General features: G+C 38.4%; 1 pseudogene; it reads left to right on the forward strand.

Annotated features, from left to right (window-relative positions):
- The first annotated feature begins 249 nt into the window (after nucleotides 1–249).
- Nucleotides 250–17,258, forward strand: LOC145484515 (carbonic anhydrase 2-like; annotated as a pseudogene).
- The last annotated feature ends 1,718 nt before the right edge of the window (nucleotides 17,259–18,976 follow it).

Consider the following 18,976-nt stretch of genomic DNA (forward strand, 5'->3'; position numbering starts at 1 on the left):
CATCAAAATTGTTGGTAATAAATAATTTACAGTTTTTAGGTCTTACTCGCTAAGCAGCAGATCCTTCGAAATTGCGTGATCACACCGAAAGAGAAGAAAAAGAGGCGACAAACTCAGGTAAATCTCAACTTTCGTCTCAACACCTTTCCATTCTAAGTAGATTACTATTTTTAGCGGGTTGCTAAAAATAGGTGTCATTGAAGCTTCACTTCAGTAACAAAACGCAGTTGCACTTCAGTATCAAGGAGGATGCATCTCTTCAAAGAAATCTCTTGTATTGATACACGAGCATTTTTGTTTCACCACAACTGTGATCATGTGACCTTTGGGTCCGATCATGAGGAGCGACTGGGAATAAGGAAAACTAGGGAAACGGTGTGTTTATTTTGCAAGCCTTCGGGCTTACAAAAAAAAAAAAAAAAAAGACATGGAATCTCAGAAATAAATCTATTTCCTAGCTCTGTTCGGAACTCAATTCGAAGATGTATTTATACTCCGCGTTAGCCTTGTAGGAAATGATGTTCACACTTCCTTGACGCGGTGAGTTAGGCCATGACGAAATCGTTGTTTTAGCTACGAGAGAGTTTCTCTTTCGAACCCAACGATGTTTGGACCTTTTTGAAAAAAACTCCAAGAAAACAAAGAATCGTCATTGTTTTCCTGAAATAAATATTTTAGACCAAAGTGATACAAAACATATCTTGTCGACAACATATATATTTACGAACATTACCAGATTTACTGATGGTAGCTTCTATTTCTTCACGTGTAAAAGACTGTTAACGCTGTAAAACGTCTGAAAAGGAGCCTAGAATTTCACCGAGGTTCAAGATTCATAACCATGTCCGTAAACTTATGAAGCGTCAAAACTCGTTAATGTTCAATTCAGTCATCTATCATCCGTCTTGTCATTGTTCAACACAAGTTCAAACATTAACTAATTAATGTTTTCTTTTTTCTGTTTTGGCTTTCCAATAAGGATCACAGTTTTCTAGCATACTACCCGATCGTAGCGGAGAGTTGTTGTGGATCGTTCAAGAACATAGAAAGCAAAATCGGAATTATTTTACTCGCCGTTTTCAGCACTGTTCATGGAGACAAAGGTAAGTTTTTTTTCAGTTAAATAAACAGTTATCGAAACCACACATTGGACTTCGTTTTAATATCTCGGTCCTTAAGTTTAAAAAATGGTACCAATCGGGTAAAAGTTGTTTCTCTCTGAGTCACTTAATGAGACCGGTCTAATTTACGTAACTTTAGGATTTTCTGTCCTGGGCACGCTGTCACCGTAACAGTAATTGCTATTATTTTTTCCTTCTTTTAAGAATATTATAATTTGTTATTGTTATTACCAATATCTTACGTGTCAAGATTTTACATAGGTTGTCGATCAAGCTGAATTCATGTCCAGTACTGTGCTCGGTTGATCAATTCCACAAGGTTGCACTCTCTCGAGTACTTTTTCTCTCACACTAAAATTAAAGTAATTAATATACTGTACACGTATGGTGTACAGTATTTGCATACAGTTAATAATTTAAATGGTGTATTTAAGATGACACAGAAATGAAAAGAAACAAATAATTCTTTATTAACAATAAAATTGTATAATTGTAAGTTTCTAAATCCGGATACACTTTTATCGGGGGTTATATAGATCAGTCTAATGAAATGTAATTGATCTTCCATCTCTTTTGTGCTTGTTTTGCTAGACGGAGGTCGATGGGGATATGGACAGACAGGTATCAATTTTGTTACCTAAAAATAGGTGTGTCAATGCATAAAAGAAAGAGAGTTTACTGTCATCTTGTTACCAAAATTGCCGGACGAAAGCTTGAATTCTCCAAGGCCGTTTGTGTTGTTATGGCTGTTTTAACCCTTCTGTTAAGTTAAAAGCTCAGGTGAAAAGAGGAAAGAAACTTCTCCACCTCTCACTAAGCATTCGTTTAAGTGCTCAAGCATATATCATAGTAAATAAGAACATTTTTCGCCATTGGTTAACGACTAGTTTGTTCACTCAGGTCTGATAAGAATTATAGTTAGTTACGAAATTGTATTTGGGGTATGCGCAGAGAAACACGGCTTAGTGATATGAGTGCCTTTCAAAAAGATACGAGCTGAAGGTCCAAATCTGATAAGCGATTTGCGCCGCTGTTGATCATAATGATAACAATGTGCAACAGACCCCAAGAATGGAATGAAATTCACCAATCACAATCCACGGACCTCACTATTAAAACCTGATAAAGTACAATCATTTTGAGAGAGGTGAAGAGTTTATTATGCCATGGGTGCGAGATTGAGAACAAATCTGAACCCAATACCTCGGACGGGAGAACCTGGCTGAGTTTCATTACATTATTGATAGCCAGAATAAAAAGTTATTGAGGACAGTCCCTAATGTAATATTTATCAATGAAATGGAAATATACAGATTGAGGAAGAAGATCTATAAAGGTAAGGTAAGGTAAGGTAATTTATTTTACGTCAAGAACACGGGGAGTGGTTGCCCAAGTCTCCCGAGCCAGGGGCTCATGATAAAAGTGTTTGACATACCATGTTAAAAAAAAGAGTTAAAATGTCATTATGTCATTATTACAGTTGCAACAATTTTCAACAATTTTCAATAAAGACTTCCCTAGACTGAGATAGAATTCCTAAACTGAGATAGAATTCCTAAAATCGGCAGCACATTATTTTGACAATCGTGTCCAATTTTAGTTTATGGTCCGGAAGACTGGGGTCTGGCCGCACCTTTATATACTAGGCAGTTCCAATCCCCCGTTGACATAATCACCAGCTCAGTCCCGACGAACTCAACCCACAGTGGCCTGGTGCTGACATTCGATAATACAGATGGTGCGATTACTGGATCCTTATCCAACAATGATCACGCGCCTACGGTGACCCTCGACAAGACCAAAAGTGGTGTTACACTCGCCGGGGGTCCTCTTGACCAAAGCACGTTTAGTCTGGAGAAGGTCCACTTTCATTTGGGTTGTAAAAATACAGTTGGGTCCGAACACACTGTGGATGGAAACTAGTACCCATTAGAGGTTTAGATTTATCAATCAATATATACAAACAAATAAGATCCGAAGAATAAATTAGAAATAAGCATAATATGATCTAATAAATAACGATAAAAAATCTGGAGAGAACGTTCTATTAAAAAGTGTTCGCCTTCCTTTGGTGACCTTGTTGAAAGAATTCAATGACATTCCAATGTATCCGTTAAGGTGCCATTGAAACATTATCTTGAGAAAAGTCGTTGTTTGTTAGGGGTCTGGGCTGATGGGGAAACCGGGTGGGGAAGTTAAGTTAATGAACGAGTTATCAAACAAAATCCTTGGACTATAAACAAATGCTAAATTTCAGGAATATCGGGTGTTACGGATAATGGATAACGATGGGTCCCAAGAGGGGAGCCAAATTCAGACTTACATTTTAATTTTTTTTTTTTTTTTGACGTTAAATAGGCGAAGGAAGTTTTTGTTCCAATATAGGCTCTTACATAACCAATACAACTGGTCTGAATTCAGCTGTTTATTGGCAGATGCACATGGTGTTTTATAACACTATTTACTGCAGTTTTCAGGAAGCCGCGTCCAAATCTGATGGCTTGGCTGTTGTCGCAGTGTTTCTACAGGTATTTTATTTCCATCTCTTTAATTCCTACAGTTATAGCATTACAGAATGAGCTAAAAAAGACAGCATGAACGAATTCGAGAACGAACGACGTACAGTAAGTACGTGAGAATATTTATCGTCTAAAAATATCCTAAAAAAAAAACCCAGCAGTTTATGTCTAACTTTATTGGTAGATCCCATATAGATGTCTATCGACTGTATGTATAGTGAATCCAGTTAGCCTCCTTTGTCTAAGAGACGTTTGTCTGTCTTGGCGTTTTTTTTTAATGGATTCAGACAATTCTATGCGCGATTGCCCTGGGGCATGTACGGACGACTAACCCGACTAGCGCTTCCTCTACCAAACTTGGTAACTTTGTTCACTTTGCAAAATGACCTTCACACCTCACGCTTTGCTTCATTCCTCTTCAGGTGAACGGAGAATTCAATGAATGGATGGAGAACATAGCTCTGTCGTTAAAGAATGTTAAAGTCCCCACTGGTAAATAAATAAATAAAAGAAATAAATATACATTTATATAGCGCCATTTTCCACTAATTGTCCATGGCGCTTTACAATACTTTAAAATTAAAATCCTAAGTTTAAAATCCTAAAATTAAAATCCTAATCCTTTAAAGACCCAAAATCCTAAATCCTAAAAGTTAAAATCCTAACAATTAAATACGCTATATAATACAATTAGGCTACAAATAAAAAGTAAAAACTACAAATCAAATGCGCGCTTAAAAAGATAAGTCTTAAGATTAGCCTTAAAAACTGCCTCTGATGATGAAAGTCTGATCTGGAGGGGTAGTTTGTTCCAGAGCCTTGGTGCCGCCACGGAAAAGCCCTTTCACCATACGTTTTAAGATTTGCTCTAGCCTCATCAAGCAACCTGTTGTTTGAAGATCTTAGTGTGCGACCAGAAATGTTAAATCGGAGTAGGTCTCTGATGTAATCAGGGGCCAGTCCATTCAGAGCTTTGTAAGTTAACAACAATATTTTGAAAATAATCCTAAAATGAACTGGCAACCAATGTAAGCTCCTTAGCATTGGTGTGATGTGTTCCTGCCTTCTAGTCAAGGTAACAAGGCGAGCTGCTGAGTTCTGTACAAGCTGCAGTCTATTAATCAGATACTTTGGAAGGCCGTACAGTAGGGCGTTATAGTAGTCCAAACGCGATGTTATATAAGCGTGAACAATAGTCTCAGTAGTACGCTGGGATAGGTATCGCCTAATTTTAGCTATACCACGAATGCGGAAAAATGCGCTCTTGCAGGTTATTTTAACGTGATCTTTGAAATCCAAACATTGATCGAATGCAACTCCTAAATTCCTGGCCTGTTTACTAGATTTGATTACTTCATCACCAAGTCGTATATAGTCGAGGGGTGCTCGTGGACGATATTTAGAACTAATAACCAAAAGTTCAGTCTTATCCTGATTTAACTTGTTTGTTGCGCAGCATCCAGTCCCTAATGTCCTTCACACATAATTCTACTGCCATCTTTGAGCTTGATAGGTGATTAGGACAGTTGGACGTAAACGACAAGTACAACTGTGTGTCATCTGCATAGAAATGAAACGGTATCCTATGCTTTCTGGTAATGATATGAACTTACGCACAACATGGTATTAATTCCGCCTGAACCGCGTTAAACACAGATTTATTAAAAGACCGCTCTTTTCTCCTTCTAAGGTGGCCAGGCTTGTTCCAGACCTAGTTTTCAAAAACGCACCATATTATACATACAAAGGTTCTCTTACCACCCCTCCCTGTTACGAATCCGTCCAGTGGATTGTGATGATAAACCCGATATCGGTCACCGAGTCCCAGGTAAGGTCGCTCGTTCAAGGGTTAAAAATGAATGAATGAATGAACGAATGAACGAATGAACGAATGAACGAATGAACGAATGAACGAATGAACGAATGAACGAATGAACGAATGAACGAATGAACGAATGAACGAATGAATGAACAGTCCGATAAAATTCCATGGTAGTTCATCGTCTGGCGGACTCTCTGTAACTACAATGTATCTCACATCCTATTGAATAAGCTGAAAACTGCGAAAGCTTTACTTCACTGAGATCTTTTTCTCGGTGGTTGGAAGGTTATTCTCCTTGAGTGTGCAATCAGTTATAATACCAGGCACCTGGTTAAGCAACTGAAAAGTTGCTCTAAAGCTAACAAGATATTTCTCTCACGGCCAATTCGCAAAGGAGAGCAGCTACAGTACAATTAACTATAAAGTACGTTAAAAACGTTTTCATTAAAATATAGAATGTGTATGTTATTTCGTCGTTCGCCTTTTATGAACTATTATTTCGTTCGCCTTTTATTAATGAATAGCACTAAAAGAGTAAGCCCTCTCGAAGAAGTGGGGATGGGGACGAGGTGAGATAAACAGGAGCTAGCCAGAGTTAGAACCAGTAATAATACTAATCGTTTATTTTTAAAAGACTGCCGGAAATGTCCGCCAAATGATTTGTTGTCGCTTTCCAGTTCATAGGTCCTCGCGTAATGCTCCCCAGGGGAATAGGTTTCATACTATTCTGGATTAGCACACGGTCGACAGGAATGCGTACAAGAGAGTACAAAAACCTAACAAAAGAAATAATTAAAGCGAAAAAGCTGTGAAAACACTCGCCTAACGACCCTAACGGCTCGTGTCCCCACAGCATTTCTCGTTCTCCCAAACTTTCACTTGCGTTTTTATAACTCGAAAGAAACACTGAAAACATGTTTTCTATTTCTTAAATATCATTACGGGGAAGACGCAGTTCGGGAAAAAACATGACGAGTATCCAATGCACATCAGTCGGGGGTTGTATTCTTAGACTCCGCCACAGGAACCTCAGGGCGGGTTAATAAAACATGGCTGCAATGGCAGTGGTAACGTATTCTTCTCAACAACACACTCACTAGGCTATTCAGGGGATCGGGCCCGACTGTAAAGTTTTTCAGTCAAGGATACTCCATAAAGCTTCGCAGCATCATCCGTGACAATGCGGATTTTGTCCGGCATGTTGAGATTTCGGACTGTCCCAGTCTCGGGCCGAGGTTGGGGCAGATGCCACCCGAGGAGGAAGTTTCCAAACGTTCTTCGTTACGCGTTGATTTCGCTTTCCATAGACTTCAGCCGTTTTCCAGCCATAGAGCGGTTTTCAAGAAACTGTACCCCTTGTTCTGCTCATGGCATTTCGATTTCATGTGTGCGACACACATGGTTCGCGGTTCTCTCAATATTGTATTCAAGACAACGGATTTTTTCCCCTACCAGTCTCGACAATGATTTTCTAGTATTTAGGACACAGCGCACATGTATATCATCTGGACGCTCAGGTTTCTTGACTGACTTGACCGAACTAGCGGGGGTCATGCTAAGGGTTGCGAAAATCACAACAGGTTGCCCTGCACAAACGCTTTGCATATCATGCTGTAATATTGTCTAAAATGCTTTTGCCACAAGCAGAATTGTCAAGTCTTCGGAATCGACTTAAGGGAAATTCAGATCGATCAGGTGCAGAACATCTTGCATCATGGTATGCGTAACCCTTTGATGGAGCAGGTTCAACTCTGGCACTGTCCAAGCTTCCTCTAAGGCTATCTGGACACCTGTATTTACTCTTTCAACCCACCGGCGTGGAACGACACTTTTCTGGAACGTCCTTTTTCACCAGACAAGTACGGGTGCTGCAGCATTCAAAAAACGAAACGTGCCCTGTTCAGAGATGTTTTTTTTTTTATGCATGCAATCAGAGATTGGTGGTCTACTGAATTGAAGCCAGAAAAGCACAACTTTTTTTCCTTGCTCAACTGTACTCACTTATTTATTTCTATCGCTTTGAAATTTGTCGCACTTGTCAATTGGGTGTTTTCTGATGCTACCAGACAGGTCTTAGCTATGGGTGAGGCCTGATTCCTTTTCGTAGCACCCGTAGTTAGGGTTAAGAATCTATGAGGTCGTTCTTGATCTCTACTTCGTGTGGGGGGTCGTCCATCACCAGTTCTCCTACCCTGTGACGGCTTACTGAAATTTGGTTAAGGGTGCACTGACTAAATTGTTGCCATTTGTCAAGATCAACTAGTGTTGAGATGGTGGGATGTATCTCACACTCCATTTAATGGGTCCTGCAATTTCTGTACAAAAATGAATTTTAAGTTGAAGACATCAAATTCTGTGAGTATTCCATCTAAACTGTTCATCGTGGTGACTTCTGATAACAAGTTTTTTGGGAGCTTAAGTTGTTATCCTGCTAACTGTTGGCTTTTTTATGGTCATGAATATCTGCAAATTCTCCCCTCACAGACTGCATTGTGCAGCTTGTTGTCTATTGAACGAGTTTATGGTATCTCTCCCCAAAAAACAAACGGGTGATTAAGTAGTCCTCATAGAAGCTTCAGCACCGAACAAGTTTCTCATTTCCAAATTATTCTTCAAGTTATATCAGGGTTGCTTCGTAGAGATGGCCATGACAAAGAATGTCTGGAGGTAGGTGATTCAAAACATTTAGAAGAGTTTATTACCACACATTATTATTTTTGAAAATGCTGCCCGAGGCTTGCGGCCTCGGGCAGCATTTTCAAGACCTCGGTCACAGTTTTTCACTGTACGGAACGACCCTAAGCCGGCAAATAACATGTATGAATAAAACCATATCTAATAATTCTGCTCTCGGCGGTTGGGGATAAGAAGACTCTTTTTAGCATAATAGAATAAACGCTTTTGGTGGAAACTTTTGTTGTGTTGTTTTCATTTTCCGCTACGTGCGAAGGAGTCCTTTTTATTGCCAGCTTCCAAGGGGCCGGCACAGAATTAATTAAGCCGAAATAAAGAGTGAAGGGGTTTCGAGATAAAATTTTTCAGAGAAAAGATTGAAAGGAAGGAAGTTACCGTTATTATCGAGGAGATCTTCAACCCGTAGAATGTTTTTTTTTTCTCTAGCCAGCTTTTATAAAAGGGTGCTGTACCATCTATTATTATGTTGTGATTATTCCAAATTATTTCGTTGCGGGGGGAAGTATTCTTTTGAAAAGCAGACCTCGTGTTTTGCCAATATTTTAAGATATAGAAGTCTGGGAGTTTGCTAAATCGCAAGAACTTGACGTCATGGTTGCATTGTGAAAAAAAATGATATTCCTCCAAGATTTTCGAGCGCGGCTTCAGGGATGATTTTCCACGATGCGTCAGACCTGGATTGTAAACGTGGAATCCAAGCAGCTTTTAATGCTTTATTCATAATATTAAAATCGATCATCTTGAGTCCGCCTTGTTTTTTTCTCTCCTATGGTAGTTGACTTTTTTATCTTTGCCGGTTTCCCATCCAAAATAAAGTCAAAAATTAGTTTTTCAATTTCCTTGATAAAATGTTCAGGTATAACATGAGCAGACACGCGTTATAAATTAATTTAGAAAGTCCGAACGTTTTAACTCTGTTGATTTTTCCGTAAAGTGTGAGATTTCTTTTTTTCCAACTATTCAGAGTCTTTTCTAAGTTCCAGATTTCTCTGCAAAATTTAATTCATTGGTTTTGTTTTCATCATAAGAAAAGAAAATACCAAGAGCTTTTATTGGATCCCGTGCTTAGCGAAAGCCAAAAGGCGTATCGGTTTTGTTCTTCCACGTGCCGAGCCACATTCCTTCAGTCTTTGTTGTGTTGATTCCCAAACCGGAGAGATTCGTAAACTTTTGAAGTAGAGTTAGCAAAGGGGCAACGAAATCAAGGTCTCAAACAAAAACAGTAGTGTCATCTGTATATAAAGAGACTTTAATCACTTTCTCACTTACATTAATGCCTTTTTGGTTGTCGTCATTTTTGATAGCTCTTGCGAGTAATTCTATGCCAATTACAAATAGCAGCCCGGACAAGGGACAACCTTGCCTAAGACCACGTTCTAAAGGGAAAAAATTCGAACGCAAATCCGTTATTTACAATACAGCTGGAAACATTATTGTACAAGATTATGACCCAGTTTTGAATGTCGGGTCCGAAGTTAAAAACTTTACGACAGCTGTTAATGAAGTCCCATTCAATGGTATCAAAAGCGTTTTTAAAATCTATGAAAAGAGCGATTCCAGGAATGCTTTACTCTTCTGCGTACGTCATAATGTCGGAAATTGAACGGACGTTTTCACCGATACACCGATTTTTTATGTATCCAGTTTGATCCGGGTTTATCACTTTTGGTACAACTTTTTCTAACCTTTTTGCGATAACTTTAGTTAAAATTTTGTAATCGGTGTCGAGTAATGATATCGGTCTGAGGTTATCGAGTAAGGCGGTACCCTTACTTGGTTTTGGAGTGAGCGTGATTATTCCCCTCCTTTGAGAGATCGATAATGACCCATTGTCATAAGCAAAGTTAAAACTGCGTATCATATCTGCGTGCAGCTCCTTCCAGAAATATTTATAAAATTCTGCTTGTAATCCGTCTGTTCCCGGTGATTTTTCATTTTTAAAACCCTTTAGTGCTTTAAGGCATTCTGCCTGGGTAACTTTTCCTTCACACGATAACTTGTCTGCGTTTTCTAGAGGGGTTATATTTTCTGAGAAAATCAGGGGTAAATCGTTGTTTGCAACTGAAGATTCGTGGTTATTTGATGCGTAGAGTCCTCTGTAAAAGTGCATTTGTTCTTGCAAGATTTCAGATTGGTCAGTAGTAAAACTACCATTGGAAGTTTCAATTTAGTGGTTGTCTTTTTTTCAAAGTTTCGTTTCTCTAAACCATAAAAGTATCTACATCTAACTTTACTTCTCAGAATTGTACCTTTCGTCTTATATTGCATTATGCTTTTTAGGCGGGATCTGGAAACATGAATTTCATTGGTAATTTGCTTGTTGTTGGGATGTGTTTCAGCTTTTTTGTATAGTTCGTTAATTTGTTTTTGAAGATAAATTTCCATAGATTTTCTTTGTTTTGCTTGATTTTTAAAATATTTGACTGTAAAACCTCTTATTTCCATTTTGAATTACCACACATTGTGGGTCTATTGTACTTTATATACTACTACTTATATTTTTGTCGACAAGAGAACTGAACAGCTTTCCTGAAATATTTACACAGACTAAATGCAATTTTGAAATTTGCATACTAACTTAGTGACAGCGTCATCTTATCGAGCAGTGCCTAAGACAGCAGCCAATCAGATTTCTCCATTACACTAAGAAATCAGCTGACCGAATCTAAAACAAACAAACTGGTAGTTATGAGCAACGTAGGCTAGCTTGCAGTTGGATCATTACCAAGTGTGGGTGTTAGGCAAATAAGTGTAAGTAGAAATTTCCTTCCTTGTTCCTTTGTGATCATCTTTGGTGCTGATATTGGACATCTTATTTTCCTCACTGAAGCATGATTCTTGGATTACTTCACATAAGCTTCATATTATTAGGAATGGTATTTTTATAATGTGATGGGTAATGGAAAGAATGGGGCGGTAGCTGTCTAGTGACCTGTAGAACTGTCACGTCTTCGGAATCGACTTCGGGGAAACTCAGATCAGTCAAGTGCAGAACATCCTGCGTCATGCTATCCGTACCCCTTTGAGGGAGCAGGTTCAACTCTGGCAATGTCCAAGCTTCCTCTACGGCTATCTGGACACCTGTTTTTACTCTTTCAACCCACCGGTGTGGAACGACACTTTTCTGGAACGTCCTTTTTCACCAGACAAGTACGGGTGCTGCGGCATTCAAAAACGAGTCGGGTGGTGCCCTGTCCAAAGATGGCGTTTTTATGCATGCAATTACGAGATTGGTGGTCTACTGAATTGAAGTACAACTTTTTTTCCTTGCTCAACTGTGCCTACTTATTTAAGGACGATCGCGCTAATTTTTTCTGCGCATCCTTACCGCGCACACAAATTCACATGCCACGTCATGCATCGAGCGGGCGCTACAGGGCACATGGCCATTGCTATAGCTTTACCTGGATTTAACGATATTGGACGTTCGGTGACGCCTACCTTTCTTTCCAGAAACAGATTTCATTTACAATCATCTCCACATTGTCCAAAAATGAACAAAAAATCAATGTGGGAAGTTAAAAAAAAACTCAGGATTTCTGTCCACGGGACATCGAACCCTGCCATCTTGCGGCTGCAAGGCGCGTGAAACTATGGTCGCTAAATGCGAACGTGTTCTTTAAGGAACCGCACCAGTTGACTAAATTCACTTAACAGGTCCACTTAAACAATATCTGGCTGAGAAAATTTCACTTCAAAGATCTAATTGCAATATTTTGGAGCTTACAGACACTGTGGCTTTATTCGCTAGCGAAGCCCGATTTTTTCAGATTTAGGGTTTTCTTCCAGGCATGTTCTTTCCAACACGAAGTCGGTGATCCCCAATTTTTTTTTTTTTTTTTACATTTCTGACATAACTAACTCATCATTTTACAGTGGTAAAAATCTCAGAAAAAAATCAATGTTGGAAAATTTTCGCGCGAACGTCCTCAAGTCTATCGCTTCGAAATTTTTCGCACTTGTCAATTGGGTGTTTTCTGATGTTACCAGACAGGTCTTAGCTATGGCTGAGGCCTGATTCCTTTTCGTAGCACCCGTAGTTAGGGTTAAGAATCTATGAGGTCGTTCTTGATCTCCACTTCGCGGGGCTCGTCCTTTACCAGTTCTCCTACCCTGTGACGGCTTACTGAAATTTGGTTAAGGGTGCACTGACTAAATTGTTGCCATTTGTCAAGATCAACTAGCGTTGGGATGGTGGCACGTATCTCACTCTTCCTTTAACGTGTCCGGCAATTTCCGTAATACAAAAATGAATGTTAAGTTGAAGACACCAAATTCTGCGAGTATTCCAAACTGTTCATCGTGGTGACTGCATTGAGCAGCTTGTTGTCTATTGAACGAGGTTATGGTATCTCCCCCCGAAAAACAAACCGGTGATTAAGTAGTCTTCAGAGAAGCTTCAGCACTGAACAAGTTTCTCATTTCCAAATTATTTTTCAAGTTATATCAGGGTTGCTTTATAGAGATGACCATGACAAAGCCTGTCTGGCGGTAGGTGATTCAAAACATTTACAAGAGTTTATTACCATGCATTATGGGTCTATTGTTCTTTTTATACCACTGCTACTTATATTTTTGTTGACGTGAGAATCGAATTGAAACAGCTTTCCTGAAATATTTACACAGACTAAATGCAATTTTGAAACTCGCATACTAACTTAGAGGCAGCATCGTCTTATTGAGCATTGCCTACGACAGCAGCCAATCAGATTTTTCCATTATACTAAGAAATCAGCTGACCGAATCTAAAGTAAACAAACTGGCAGTTATGAGCAACGTAGGCTAGCTTGCAGTTGGATCATTACCAAGTGTGGGTGTTGGGCAGATAAGTGTAAGTAGAAATTTCCTTCCTTGTTCCTTTGTGATCATCTTGGTGCTGATTATTGGACATCTTATTTTCCTCACTGAAGCATGATTCTTGGATTACTTCACATAAGCTTTATATTATTAGGAATAGTATTTTTATAAAGTAATGGGTAATGGAAAGAATGGGGCGGTAGGTGCCTAGTAACCTGATAGGCCTTTGAAACTGATTGTAACATTAATGTTTTATATTTACGCTTACCAAACAAAGAAGGGCTGAGAAACTTTTTAAAGGTTTTAAAGCAGGATACGCTATGTTATGCACAAGAAATTCATTGACATAGATAGGTCTCGCATTAGTTCTCAATAGAACTCCAAGATCTTTACCTTGGCACTTAGAGGGTAGAAATGATTACAAACGTCCGTTAAGTGTCCCTATACGAGGCACCCGGAGAACTGACGTTGCGAAGAGTTGTGTGACAAGACCAGAAAAACCAAAATGGAAAAAGTATACCAATCACGTTTTATGAAATCTCAGTTTCAAATAGAAAGGATAAGTTCCACCCATCGCAATAACCAATATCGAGCAGGTGGTAGTTGTCAGTGTGAAGCTTTAAAATCCTTACTTATTCGTTTTGGCCAGAAGGAGTTGGTTAGAGTTTACTATAGCAAAGAACGAGATCTGGCAAGAAACTTTTGCATGCATGTCTGACGGTTTGTAATTGAAGGCTAAATTTATTAACTCCATAGAGCTGTTAAAAAACTCTCTACCACCGCTGGTTAAACATTCAAACAGAACACACCGGAGATTGCCCATCACTTGATTTATTTTCCTATATTGTTTCATTCGGTAATAGTAGAATTACTCTGACATAAAATGTATTTGTTCATTTATTGTAACGTCTTACTCGTCTCAACTATCCCAAGGCAAGTCGTGTCCTGGACTGTAGAACGTTCTTTTAAACACGACAAGTTTATCTTCATCCCAATTGTTATTGAAGTTCCAAGTTACAGTAAAATCCAGAAAACAGGCAACTGGCTTAGGAGCCAGGGAACACCACTAAACAAATAACGACACTGAAAAACTAAACAAGCTCGACAGTTTTGAAATGACTATCGGAAGTACCTCAAAAAGCCTCTAATGAAATAAAATGAAAACGCTTCTGTTGAGACTTATTAACGGAAGAAGTTAAGAAGGAATCCACCACTGGGAAGTTCGTGTAACAAGTGCAGAAAAACTTTGTACCAAGATTATTTACAAACTTCTGAGCGACTGTTATAAATATTTTCTCGAAACAAATTATTTCTAGCAACACCAAATGTCTAAAACAAATTTTGAAGTTCATATGAAACACTTGAAATCGCTGGTGAAATGAAACTGATTATGAAATTATACCTGCGCTTGTACAATTTCTCTGAACTTTGGAATTTATGTTCTCGAGTTCCCATGGAAAATTGTTTTTGATGTTATTTCAGTCAACTATTTATATCTTAAGCTTTTAGAAAATGTAAAAGGTAATAGGCTGCTTAAAATTATTCCGGGACAAGTTTTTTATCCACTTAAAACTGAAATTGCTCGATTTCCTCATATGTCTTGGTGTCACGGTTTTTTTTGCCTGTATATTAACAAACCGGGCTATCATATTTGGGTGAGATTTATTTATTACCTGAATTTTTCAGAATGTGAACTTTCCTAACGGGTTTAAAGTGTTCGTCCCAGAGGTACTACGTCCTTCCCGACACGAACATAATAAAAACTCTTGTTATGGAGACTTGCTTGCTTCCTGTGCGCGTCTGATACAAAGAGGCTCGATCACTGCATGTTATTTTTTGTCAATACGTTGAATCCCCCATCTTTGAGCAACCTTCACTTCTTTTTCAACACGTCTTGTAAGGTGTTCCTTCTAGTTAGTGTTATCATCACGATTACATCACTCCTTACTTTCATTCTAACATAAATGTTCTACATGAGGCTGAAGTATCTCATTCGCTAACTCTGTCTTTGGAGTAATCTTATGGTTTTTTAAAATTGAAATGAAATAAGGCAGGCAATCGTCACGCATACATCAGATTTGCTAAGAAGAATAATTATTCGTGGGATCATTGCATTAGGCCAACAACTTTCGAAGAATGCTTCTAATTAGTTTTCCACGATAAGGTAAAATTTCCACCACATGAATGCCTTTGGGATCCCCCAATTTTGTTTTGTCTCGGTCAATATCGGTTTAGCTGCGCGCGGAATGATCGCCGTGCTAATTTGCTTCACGAACATTCAAAATACGAAGTCGTCCTTTTTTAAATTTTGACCAAGCAACAGTAATTTGAAAACATTCTCGTGGTCAAAGACCACTTATCACTAGATGACAACTACATGCAAAACCAATACGTCAGGCGAGCTCATTGGAAAATATTACCAATCCAACCAGGTGTATTCTTAACTAAAAATTCGAGCTACGCGTGGAACATAAGGGAGCTCTCACCGATTAAATATTATAGTTAAACTCCACCCGAGTGAAAAATCATGCCCGCCACCGCTGGTTAAATCATAACTTTGGTTAAATATTCAAACGGAACTCACGAGAGATCGTCAATCACTTAACTGCTTTTTAAAGAACATTTGCTTCATTTGAATGCTTCACCTGGTTACAGACAGACCTCCTCTGATTTAACAAAAAAAGGTACTGGTGGAGTAAATGTAAAGCGTTGCTCGAGAAAGCACTTTACAAGCGGTGTTTTTAAGTCCGTTTCATTAACGAATTACATCGATCTCAGAGTAAGTATCTTCTAATCAACGAAAAAATTCTCCTCTCTGAGATGTGGCAAACAAATTAATTTGCAGCTCGTATGAGATTCCATTTTATAAAGAATCATTCAAAGTTCACAAAAAAGTCTGGGGTTTCTTTATGCGCTTATTTTTTGGGATACAGGGGGCAAACGAAACACTTTTTAAATGCAAATGCAAATGAACATAAAAAGCCTCAGGTCAAACGTAACGACACAAATAAATTACACAGCAAGTAGGCTTATAATCAGAAAGAGTTATCGTGAATTGAATGGTGAATCATTTGAGGGTCCTCGTGGCAAGACTTTGGTGAGGTGATCAACCTATCGCTTTGTAAAGTGGTATTCCTCATTAGGAAGAATTCTTTTCATTCTGACACGCTCGTCTCTGATATGCTTAGCTTTTAGCGAGGATCTTCCTTTGTCTGGAAACAAGCTCGAGAGTAAGGATTTCTGAAGTATTTTTTATCAGATTACATGCCATTTATCCAGTCGGTCTCTGGATACCTGAAATGCAACGTGACTAAAGGGAACGATGAGCAGTAAAAAGAATTAGTTCAGATAACAATGAATCTTGGAATTTCAACCTTTACTTATTATTACGAATTACTGGAGAGAGTATCGCGGTTAACTTTCCGTGACTCTCTTAGTATGAGGTGCTTACCGAGTTTAGCATGATTGACAATGTGGGCACCCGGTTACGTACGAAATTCCATATTCATGACCAAATGGGACTGTTTCAAAAATGATAGAGTTTCTTATCAGTTGTGACTTTAATAAGGTGTTTTCTCGTACGTTAAAGTTCAAAACATCATGTATTAAAGAGACCCTGGCTAAGTGTTCTACAAATATTGCTTTTAGTCAATGTTGGTACAATATACATTTTCAGATTGTTAAGATCGTTCCTTTTTCTTTATATCACAGAAGAAAATATGGTTCGATCCGTTCTGTTTTTCGTTCTCATGGTCTTACCTCTGGCTACCCAAGGTAAGAAATTACGTAAATATTGAGATGCCGTCATGACGACAAGACAGATGATGATAACAATAATGATAACAATAATGATAATAATCATAATAATAATATTAGTAATAATAATAATAATGATAATAATAATGTCTTTATATATTCGATACGGTAGATATCAAACGTTACATAAATTTGGAAAAGAATTAAATAAGTGCTTACAGTAAGAATTTGTCATATTGCTAAATTGTATTTAAAACTAAGTTTATTACAAAGTGTTGAATCATGGGTAACTGAATAAATGTATAATTTACAAATCTAATGTTTTCAATTTTCTTTACAAAGAATCATTTTGCAAGGTCAAATATGAAGAAAGGCTTATTGTTTAAAGAAGAGGAGAAAACGTCACCATCGTCATTATACAATTACAATACAATAATGCAAGAGAAACACAATAAAGGTTTCTTAAGGATACAGATGAATAGATGCAACAAGATTAAAGAGTTAAATCAAAGCAACGACAAATTGATAATCAGCGACAACAATAAATAAAAAAATAGGCACCCTGCATTGTATGCAGGCATTTGCAAAATGAAAATGATTTAAATACCAGGGGAACTGCGAGTTCGTTCTTGAAAGCAGGTAAACTGCATGCTTGCGAACAATAAGTGATTATAAGTCGTAGGTCGTTTCATGACTTAATTATCCTGGTAAAGAAGGAGAAATTTTATGGGTTAACCTTACTGGCTTTACAGATAATGCTTATAGGAATGATTTGGTCTAGTTAAAGAAAGTCGTTAAACTTGAGATGGCCTAGACAGAAAGTTTTTGAATTCTTTTTTGCAACGTGATAAAGAAATCATGCAAAACTAGAAATTACGAAGGCGGTATAAAATATCAAAAAATTGGAAGTATAAATGGCTCTCTACATTCCACATTCATTTTACATGTAGCCATTGAACTTCTTGGCTGTGGTCTGCAAATCTAGCGAAAACAACTTTTCTCTTTACAGCCTCACTATTTTGCTGAGTTGAACAGACGAATTTTGATTCGATATGGAACCATGTCACAGGCTTATGGACCCTGTAATCGAATACACGTACTTCGATCAACGCTGTCGACTAGGCTGGTCTAGATTTAAAAATCCTCTATTAAGGGGGCTTATTTATTTTAGGCACTTTTGAGGGGGGCTTATGAGAGAGGGGGGCTTATTTGAGAGGGGGTGTATTTAATTCCAGCCAGAGGATGGTATCAAATCTCCTTAAAGAACTAGAACGCAAAATGGAAAAGTTCAAGCACATGAAGTTGGAGGTCATGCAACCGAAGATCAAAAACAAATTCGAACTTTCAGCACGTGACTAGACAATACTGGATCAGTCCGTATGAAGCGTTACAGTCATGATTACATTGCAAATGCAGTTTATCATTTATTAACTTGATTGTGTGGGGCAAGGGGGGAGGGGAGGGGGGCTTCAAAGAGAGGGAGGGCTTAATAACTTTCTTCCTCGGAAAAAGGGGGCCTTATTAGAGAGAGGGGCTTATTTGTGAGGGGAGGGGGGGCTTAATAGAGAATTTAAGGTATCTAAATTTGTGACAATATATCTCTCGATTGTCATGGGTAATAATACCCTGGGTGTCAGAAGTTTTTCTTGCGCGGTTTCCGGTGTCGATCATGTCTCTATTGTGAAACGAGCGAAAGACCTCGGGATGAGAGCGTGATTTCTTTAATAAGCGCCACGCTAATGACAACCCGGTTTAACCCTTTGAGCCCCAATTCTGCATATATACGTAATTAATGGTCGTGCTCTGTATACCACTTGTAACGTCATCAATTTAAATGTCATCAGATATTCTTGATAAGCAGATAGCAGTACTAGGCTAGGCCTTTGCTTACAATGGTCAGGTCCGACGTCGCAAATCGAAAAACAACGTTAGCAGTTTTGGTGCAAAAACGGTGGTAAAATGGTCCACTACGCCTATGATTGATCAAGGTCCATTTCTAGGCTTCGCCCGTAATTAACATCCAACTTTTCACGGCAGCCAGAAAGAACATGCAACGAAAAAGGTAGCCAGAGTAAAACGGCCGAGAAAAAAAGAAAGAAAAGGGGCAACAAATAAAATCGAGAACAGTTAATGGCAAATTTTGGCTTATGCGCATGCCCGGAATTAAAATACTGTTAAATTTTGTACCTAATCCTCGAAAAGTCTTTCCTTTTGGTAAAAAAAGCTTTCTTACTAAAATTTACGCTTATTTAGCGTCATGGCAGCCA

The sequence above is a fragment of the Orbicella franksi genome, chromosome 4 (assembly GCF_964199315.1).
Source record: "Orbicella franksi chromosome 4, jaOrbFran1.1, whole genome shotgun sequence".
NCBI lineage: Eukaryota > Metazoa > Cnidaria > Anthozoa > Scleractinia > Merulinidae > Orbicella > Orbicella franksi.